Raw genomic sequence first — 10,626 nt, forward strand, 5'->3', positions numbered from 1 at the left:
GTTCTTAGCCTGAATGAACACTTGCTGCTAGAACTTGAAACTGAACGTGATTCAACTCCGTTTAGGAAGTTTAATTGAACCCTAGTGTGCCATGCAAGAAAAGCACTCTGCTTTGGGAAACAGGCATTCTTGCAAACTACTGTGTTTCCTATAGGGCCAGTACAATGAGCTAGCTCAGGTCAAAAGAACTGTGCTTCCTACACAACGGGGCATATCTAGTTCAACTCAGTATTGGAAACTACGTAAAACAAGAGCTTCTGATCAGTCCAATACACTGTACTTTCTGGCAACAGATGGGAATTCAATTTGCACTGTGGAGTATGGCCAGAATAGCACAAGAGTGGTGTTCTTAGACTGAATGAACACTTGCTGCTAGAACTTGAAACTGAACGTGATTCAACTCTGTTTCGGAATTTTAATTGAACCCTAGTGTGCCATGCACGAAAAACACTCTGCCTTTGAGAAACGGGCAAACTTGTACTCTACTGTGTTTCCTATAGGGCCAGTACAGTGAGCTAGCTCAGAACAAAAGAACTGTGATTCCTACACAAACGGGGCATATCTTGTTCAACTCAGTATTTGAAATTAAGTAAAACAGGAGCTTCTTTTCAGTCCAATACACTATACTTGCTGTTAACAGACGCGAATGCTATTTGCACTCTGGTGTATGGTCAAAATAGCACAAGAGTGGTGTTTTCAGCCTGAATGAATACTTGCTGCTAGAACTTGAAACTGAACGTGATTCAACTCCGTTTAGTTAGTTTAATTAAACCCTAGTGTGCCATGCAAGAAAAAAACTCTGCTTTTGAGAAACGGGCATTATTGCACTCTACAGTGTTTCCTCTAGGGCCACTACAGTGAGCTAGCTCAGAACAAAAGAAATGTGCTTCCTACAAGAACGGGGCATATCTAGTTCAACTCAGGATTGGAAACTTAGTAAAACAGGAGGTTCTCTTCAGTCCAATACACTGTACTTGCTGGGAACAGACGCGAATGCTCTTTGCACTGCGGTGTATGGCCAGAATAGCACAAGAGTGGTATTCTTCGCCTGAATGAAGACTTGCTGCTAGAACTTGAAACTGAATGTGATTCAACTCTGTTTAGGAAGTTTAATTGAACCCTAGTGTGCCATGCAAGAAAAACACTCTGCCTTTGAGAAACAGGCATTCTTGCACTCAACTGTGTTTCCTATAGTGCCAGTACAGTGAGCAAGCTCAGAACAAAAGATCTGTGCTTCCTAAACAAACGCGGCATATGAAGTTAACTATGTATAGGAAACTAAGTAAAACAGGTGCTTCTTTTCAGGCCAATGCACTGTACTTAATGGGTACAGACGCGAATGCTATTTGCACGGTGTATGGCCAGAATAGCTCAAGAGTGGTTTTCTTAGCCTGAATGAACACTTGCTGCTAGAACTTGAACCTGAACGTGATTCAACTCTGTTTAGGAATTTTAATTGAACCCTAGTGTGCCATGCAAGAAAAACAATCTATTTTCCCGAAATGGGGATTCTTGTACTCTACTGTGTTTCCTAAAGGGTCAGTTCAGTGAGCTAGCTCAGAACAAAAGAACTGTGCTTCCTACACAAACGGGACATATCTAGTTCAACTCAGGATTGGAAACTACATAAAACAGGAGCTTGTCTTCAGTCCAATACACTGTACTTGCTGGGAACAGACGCAAATGCTATTTGCACTGTGGTTTGTGGCCAGAATAGCACAAGAGTGGTGTTCTTAGCCTGAATGAACACTTTCTGCTAGAACTTGAAACTGAATGTGATTCAACTACGTTTAGGAATTTTAATTGAACCCTAGTGTGCCATGCAAGAAAAACACTCTGCTTTTGAGAAACGGGCATTCTTGCACTCTACTGTGGTTCCTATAGGGCCAGGACAGTGAGCTAGCTCAGACCAAAAGAACTGTGATTCCTACACAAACGGGGCATATCTAGTTCAGCTCAATATTGGAAACTAAGTAAAACAGGAGCTTCTCTTCAGTCCAATACACTGTACTTGCTGGGAACAGACGCGAATGCTATTTGCACTGTGGTGTATGGCCAGAATAGCACAAGAGTTCTGTTCTTAGCCTGAATGAACACTTGCTGCTAGAACTTGAAACTGAACGTGATTCAACTCCGTTTAGGAAGTATAATAGGACCCTAGTGTGCCATGCAAGAAAAACACTCTGCATTTGAGAAACGGGCATTCTTGCACTCTAATCTGTTTCCTATAGGGCCAGTACAGTGACCTAGCTCAGAACAAAAGAACTGTGCTTCCTCCACAAACGGGGCATATCTAGTTCAACTCAGTATTGGAAACTAAGTAAAACAGGAGCTTCACTTCAGTCCAATACAGTGTCCTTCCTGGGAACAGAACCGTAAACTATTTTCACTCTGGTGTATGGTCAAAATAGCACAAGAGTGGTGTTCGGAGCCTTAATGAACACTTGCTGCTAGAACTTGAAACTGAACGTGATTCAACTCCATTTACTTAGTTTAATTAAAACCTAGTGTGCCATGCAAGAAAAAAACTCTGCTTTTGAGAAACGGGCATTAATGCACTCTATAGTGTTTCCTATAGGGCCAGTACAGTGAGCTAGCTCAGAACTAAAGAACTGTGCTTCCTACACGAACGGGGCATATCTAGTTCAACTCAGTATTGGAAACTAAGTAAAAGAGGAGCTTCTCTTCAGTCCAATACACTGTACTTGCGGGGAACAGAAGCGAAGGCTATTTGCACTCTGGTGTATGGCCAGAATAGCACAATAGTGGTATTCTTAGCCTGAATGAACACTTGCTGTTCATTCAGGCTCAGAATAGCAATTCTGAGCCTGAATGAACACTTGCTGCTAGAACTTGAAACTGAATGTGATTCAACTCGGTTTAGGAAGTTTAATTGAACCCTAGTGTGCCATCGAGGAAAAGCACTCGGCTTTTGAGAAACGGGCATTCTTGCATGCTACTGTTTTTCCTATAGGGCAAGTACAATGAGTTAACTCAGAACAAAAGAACTGTGCTTCCTACACAAACGGGGCATATCTAGTTCAACTCAGTATTGGAAACTATCTAAAACAGGAGCTTCTCTTCAGTCGAATACACTGTACTTGTTGGGAACAGACGCGTATGCTATTTGCACTGTGTATGGCGAGAAGCTCAAGAGCGGTGTTCTTAGCCTGAATGAACACTTGCTTCTAGAACTTGAAACTGAACATGATTCAACTCCGTTTAGGAAGTTTAATTGAACCTTAGTTGCCATGCAAGAAAAACACTCTGCTTTGGAGAAACGGGCATTCTTGCACTCTACTGTGTTTCTTATAGGGCCAGTACAGTGAGCTAGCTCAGAACAAAAGAACTGTGCTTCCTACACAAACGGGGCATACCTAGTTCAACTCAGTATTGGAAACTAAGTAAAGAGGAGCTTCTCTTCAGTCCAATACACTGTACTTGCTGGGAACAGACGCGAATGCTATTTGCACTGTGGTGTATGTCCAGAATAGCACAAGAGTGCTGTTCTTAGCCTTAATGAACACTTGCTGCTAGAACTTGAAACTGAACGTGATTCAACTCCGTTTAGTTAGCTTAATTGAACGCTAGTGTGCCATGCAAGAAAAACACTCTGCTTTTGAGAAACGGGCATTCTTGCACTCTACTCTGTTTCCTTTAGGGCCAGTACAGTGAGCTAGCCGGGAGCAAAAGAACTGTGCTTCCTACACAAACGGGGCATATCTACTTCAACTCAATATTGGAAACTAAGTAAAACAGGGGCTTCCCTTCAGTCCAATGCACTCTACTTGCTGGGAACAGACGCGAATGCTATTTGCACTGTGGTTTATAACCAGAATTGCACAAGAGTGGTGTTCTTAGCCTGAATGAACACTTGCTGCTAGATCTTGAAACTGAATGTGATTCAACTCCGTTTACTTAGTTTAATTAAACCCTAGTGTGCCATGCAAGAAAAAAACTCCACTTTTGAGAAACGGTCATTAGTGCACTCTACTGTGTTTCCTATAGGGCCAGTACAGTGAGCTAGCTCAGAACAAAAGAACTGTGCTTCCTACACAAACGGGGCATATCTAGTTCAACTCAGTATTGGAAACTTAGTAACAGGAGCTTCTCTTCAGTCCAATACACTACTTGCTGGGAACAGACGCGAATGCTATTTGCACTGTGGTGTATGGCCAGAATAGCACAAGAGTTGTATTCTTAGCTTGAATGAACACTTGCTGCTAGAACTTGAAACTTAACATGATTCAACTCTGTTTAGGAAGTTTAATTGAACCCTAGTGTTCCATGCAAGAAAAATACTCTGCTTTTGAGAAATGGGCATTCTTGCACTCTACTTTGTTTCCTATAGGACCAGTAGAGTGAGCTAGCTCAGAACAAAAGAACTGTGCTTTCTACACAAACGTGGCATATGAAGTCAACAATGTATAGGAAACTAAGTAAAACAGGTGCTACTTTTCAGGCCAAAACACTGTACTTACTGGGTACAGACGCGAATGCTATATGCTCTGTGGTGTATGGCCAGAATAGCTCAAGAGTAGTTTTCTTAACCTGAATGAGCACTTGCTGCTAGAACTTGAAACTGAACATAATTCAACTCCTTTTTGGAAGTTTAATTGAACCCTAGTGTGCCATGCAAGAAAAACACTCTATTTTTGAGAAATGGGCATTCTTGCACTCTACACTGTTTCCTATAGGGCCAGTACAGTGAGCTAGCTCAGAAAAAAAGAACTGTGCTTCCTACACAAACGGGGCATATCTACTTCAAATCATTATTGGAAACTAAGTAAAACAGGAGCTTCTCTTCAGTCCAATACACTGTACTTGCTGGGAACAGACGCGAATGCTATTTGCCTTGTGGTTTATGGCCAGAATACAACAAAAGTGGTGTTCTTAGCCTGAATGAACACTTGCTACTAGACCCTGAAACTAAACGTGATTCAACTCCGTTTAGGAAGTTTAATCGAACCTTAGTTGCCATACAAGAAAAACACTCTATTTTTGAGAAAAGGGCATTCTTGCACACTACTGTGTTTCCTATAGGGCCAGTACAGTAGGCTAGCTCAGAACAAAAGAACTGTGCTTACTACACAAACGGGGCATATCTAGTTCAAATCAGTATTGGAAACTAAGTAAAACAGGAGCTTCTCTTCAGTCGAATACACTGTACTTGTTGGGAACAGACGCGAATGCTATTTGCACTGTGTATGGCCAGAAGCTCAAGAGTGGTGTTCTTAGCCTGAATGAACACTTGCTGCTAGAACTTGAAACTGAACGTGATTCAACTCTGTTTAGGAATTTTAACTGAACCCTAGTGTGACATGCAAGAAACACACTCTATTTTCCAGAAATGGGGATTCTTGCACTCTTCTGTGTTTCCTATAGGGCCAGTACAGTGAGCTAGCTCAGAACAAAAGAACTGTGGTTCCTACACTAATGGGGCATATCTAGTTCAACTCAGTATTGGAAACTACGTAAAACAGGAGCTTCTCTTCAGTCCAATACACTGTAATTGCTGGGAATATACGCGAATGCTATTTGCACTGTGGTGTATGGCCAGAATAGCACAAGAGTTGTGTTCTTAGCCTGAATGAACACTTGCTGCTAGAACTTGAAACTGAACGTGATTCAACTCTGTTTAGGAATTTTAATTGAACCCTAGTGTGCCATGCAAGAAAACCCTCTATTTTCCAGAAATGGGGATTCTTGTACGCTACTGTGTTTCCTAAAGGGCCAGTACAGTGAGCTAGCTCAGAACAAAAGAACTGTGCTTCCTACACAAACGGGGCATATCTAGTTCAACTCAGTATTGGAAACTAAGTAAAGAGGAGCTTCTCTTCAGTCCAATACACTGTACTTGCTGGGAACAGTCGCGAATGCTATTTGCACTGTGGTGTAAGTCCAGAATAGCACAAGAGTGCTGTTCTTAGCCTTAATGAACACTTGCTGCTAGAACTTGAAACTGAACGTGAATCAACTCCGTTTAGTTAGTTTAATTGAACGCTAGATGCCATGCAAGAAAAACACTCTGCTTTTGAGAAACGGGCATTCTTGCACTCTACTCTGTTTCCTTTAGGGCCAGTACAGTGAGCTAGCCCAGAGCAAAAGAACTGTGCTTCCTACACAAACGGGGCATATCTAGTTCAACTCAGGATAGGAAACTACGTAAAACAGGAGCTTCCCTTCAGTCCAATACACTATACTTGCTGGGAACAGACGCGAATGCTATTTGCACTGTGGTGTGTGGCCAGAATAGCACAAGAGTGCTGTTCTTAGCCTGAATGAACACTTGCTGCTAGAACTTGAACCTGAAAGTGATTCAACTCCGTTTAGGAAGTTTAATAGAACCCTAATGTGCCATGCAAGAAAAACACTCTGCTTTGGAGAAACGGGCAATCTTCCACTCTACTGTTTTTCCAATAGGGCCAGTACAGTGAGCTAGCTCAGAACAAAAGATCTGTTATTCCTACACAAACGGGGCATATCTACTTCAACTCAGCATTGGAAACTAAGTAAAACAGGAGCTTCTCTTCAGTCAAATACACTGTACTTTCTTGGAACACACGCGAATACTATTTGCACTGTGGTGTATGGCCAGAATAGCACAAGAGTGGTGTTCTCAGCCTGAATGAACACTTGCTGTTAGAACTTGAACCTGAATGTGATTCAACTCCGTTTAGGAAGTTTAATTGAACGCTAGTGTGTCATGCAAGAAAACACTCTGCTTTTGAAAAACAGGCATTCTTGCAAACTACTGTGTTTCATATAGGGCCAGGACAATGAGCTAGCTCAGAACAAAAGAACTGTGCTTTCTACACAAACGGGGCATATCTAGTTCAACTCACTATTTGAAACTAAGTAAAACAGGAGCTTCTCTTCAGTCCAATAATCTGTACTTGCTGGTAAGAGACTCGAAATATTTGCACTGTGGAGTATGGCCAGAATAGCACAAGAGTGGTGTTCTTAGCCTGAATGAACACTTGCTGCTAGAACTTGAAACTGAACGTGATTCAACTCTGTTTCGGAATTTTAATTGAACCCTAGTGTGCCATGCAAGAAAAACACTCTGCTTTTGAGAAACGGGCAATCTTGCACTCTACTGTGTTTCCTATAGGGCCAGTACAGTGAGCTAGCTCAGAAGAAAAGAACTGTGATTCCTACACAAACGGGGCATATCTTGTTCAACTCAGTATTTGAAATTAAGTAAAACAGGATTTTCTCTTCAGTCCAATACACTGTACTTGCTGGGAACAGACGCGAATGCTATTTGCACTCTTGTGTATGGTCAAAATAGCACAAGAGTGGTGTTCTCAGCCTGAATGAATACTTGCTGCTAGAACTTGAAACTGAACATGATTCAATTCCGTTTAGTTAGTTTAATTAAAACCTAGTGTGCCATGCAAGAAAAAAACTCTGCTTTTGAGAAACGGGCATTATTGCACTCTACAGTGTTTCCTATAGGGCCAGTACAGTGAGCTAGCTCAGAACAAAAGAACTGTGCTTCCTACACGAACAGGGCATATCTAGTTCAACTCAGGATTGGAAACTTAGTAAAACAGGAGGTTCTCTTCAGTCCAATACACTGTACTTGCTGGGCACAGACGCGAATGCTATTTGCACTGTGGTGTATGGCCAGAATAGCACAAGAGTGGTATTCTTAGCCTGAATGAACACTTGCTGCTAGAACTTGAAACTTAACATGATTCAACTCTGTTTAGGAAGTTTAATTGAACCCTAGTGTTCCATGCAAGAAAAATACTCTGCTTTTGAGAAATGGGCATTCTTGCACTCTACTTTGTTTCCTATAGGACCAGTAGAGTGAGCTAGCTCAGAACAAAAGAACTGTGCTTCCTACACAAACGTGGCATATGAAGTCAACAATGTATAGGAAACTAAGTAAAACAGGTGCTACTTTTCAGGCCAATACACTGTACTTACTGGGTACAGACGCGAATGCTATATGCTCTGTGGTGTATGGCCAGAATAGCTCAAGAGTAGTTTTCTTAACCTGAATGAGCACTTGCTGCTAGAACTTGAAACTGAACATAATTCAACTCCTTTTTGGAAGTTTAATTGAACCCTAGTGTGCCATGCAAGAAAAACACTCTATTTTTGAGAAATGGGCATTCTTGCACTCTACACTGTTTCCTATAGGGCCAGTACAGTGAGCTAGCTCAGAAAAAAAGAACTGTGCTTCCTACACAAACGGGGCATATCTACTTCAAATCATTATTGGAAACTAAGTAAAACAGGAGCTTCTCTTCAGTCCAATACACTGTACTTGCTGGGAACAGACGCGAATGCTATTTGCCTTGTGGTTTATGGCCAGAATACAACAAAAGTGGTGTTCTTAGCCTGAATGAACACTTGCTACTAGACCCTGAAACTAAACGTGATTCAACTCCGTTTAGGAAGTTTAATCGAACCTTAGTTGCCATACAAGAAAAACACTCTATTTTTGAGAAAAGGGCATTCTTGCACACTACTGTGTTTCCTATAGGGCCAGTACAGTAGGCTAGCTCAGAACAAAAGAACTGTGCTTACTACACAAACGGGGCATATCTAGTTCAAATCAGTATTGGAAACTAAGTAAAACAGGAGCTTCTCTTCAGTCGAATACACTGTACTTGTTGGGAACAGACGCGAATGCTATTTGCACTGTGTATGGCCAGAAGCTCAAGAGTGGTGTTCTTAGCCTGAATGAACACTTGCTGCTAGAACTTGAAACTGAACGTGATTCAACTCTGTTTAGGAATTTTAACTGAACCCTAGTGTGACATGCAAGAAACACACTCTATTTTCCAGAAATGGGGATTCTTGCACTCTTCTGTGTTTCCTATAGGGCCAGTACAGTGAGCTAGCTCAGAACAAAAGAACTGTGGTTCCTACACTAATGGGGCATATCTAGTTCAACTCAGTATTGGAAACTACGTAAAACAGGAGCTTCTCTTCAGTCCAATACACTGTAATTGCTGGGAATATACGCGAATGCTATTTGCACTGTGGTGTATGGCCAGAATAGCACAAGAGTTGTGTTCTTAGCCTGAATGAACACTTGCTGCTAGAACTTGAAACTGAACGTGATTCAACTCTGTTTAGGAATTTTAATTGAACCCTAGTGTGCCATGCAAGAAAACCCTCTATTTTCCAGAAATGGGGATTCTTGTACGCTACTGTGTTTCCTAAAGGGCCAGTACAGTGAGCTAGCTCAGAACAAAAGAACTGTGCTTCCTACACAAACGGGGCATATCTAGTTCAACTCAGTATTGGAAACTAAGTAAAGAGGAGCTTCTCTTCAGTCCAATACACTGTACTTGCTGGGAACAGTCGCGAATGCTATTTGCACTGTGGTGTAAGTCCAGAATAGCACAAGAGTGCTGTTCTTAGCCTTAATGAACACTTGCTGCTAGAACTTGAAACTGAACGTGAATCAACTCCGTTTAGTTAGTTTAATTGAACGCTAGATGCCATGCAAGAAAAACACTCTGCTTTTGAGAAACGGGCATTCTTGCACTCTACTCTGTTTCCTTTAGGGCCAGTACAGTGAGCTAGCCCAGAGCAAAAGAACTGTGCTTCCTACACAAACGGGGCATATCTAGTTCAACTCAGGATAGGAAACTACGTAAAACAGGAGCTTCCCTTCAGTCCAATACACTATACTTGCTGGGAACAGACGCGAATGCTATTTGCACTGTGGTGTGTGGCCAGAATAGCACAAGAGTGCTGTTCTTAGCCTGAATGAACACTTGCTGCTAGAACTTGAACCTGAAAGTGATTCAACTCCGTTTAGGAAGTTTAATAGAACCCTAATGTGCCATGCAAGAAAAACACTCTGCTTTGGAGAAACGGGCAATCTTCCACTCTACTGTTTTTCCAATAGGGCCAGTACAGTGAGCTAGCTCAGAACAAAAGATCTGTTATTCCTACACAAACGGGGCATATCTACTTCAACTCAGCATTGGAAACTAAGTAAAACAGGAGCTTCTCTTCAGTCAAATACACTGTACTTTCTTGGAACACACGCGAATACTATTTGCACTGTGGTGTATGGCCAGAATAGCACAAGAGTGGTGTTCTCAGCCTGAATGAACACTTGCTGTTAGAACTTGAACCTGAATGTGATTCAACTCCGTTTAGGAAGTTTAATTGAACGCTAGTGTGTCATGCAAGAAAACACTCTGCTTTTGAAAAACAGGCATTCTTGCAAACTACTGTGTTTCATATAGGGCCAGGACAATGAGCTAGCTCAGAACAAAAGAACTGTGCTTTCTACACAAACGGGGCATATCTAGTTCAACTCACTATTTGAAACTAAGTAAAACAGGAGCTTCTCTTCAGTCCAATAATCTGTACTTGCTGGTAAGAGACTCGAAATATTTGCACTGTGGAGTATGGCCAGAATAGCACAAGAGTGGTGTTCTTAGCCTGAATGAACACTTGCTGCTAGAACTTGAAACTGAACGTGATTCAACTCTGTTTCGGAATTTTAATTGAACCCTAGTGTGCCATGCAAGAAAAACACTCTGCTTTTGAGAAACGGGCAATCTTGCACTCTACTGTGTTTCCTATAGGGCCAGTACAGTGAGCTAGCTCAGAAGAAAAGAACTGTGATTCCTACACAAACGG

The sequence above is a fragment of the Peromyscus maniculatus genome, chromosome 23, assembly GCF_049852395.1.
Source record: "Peromyscus maniculatus bairdii isolate BWxNUB_F1_BW_parent chromosome 23, HU_Pman_BW_mat_3.1, whole genome shotgun sequence".
Lineage (NCBI taxonomy): Eukaryota > Metazoa > Chordata > Mammalia > Rodentia > Cricetidae > Peromyscus > Peromyscus maniculatus.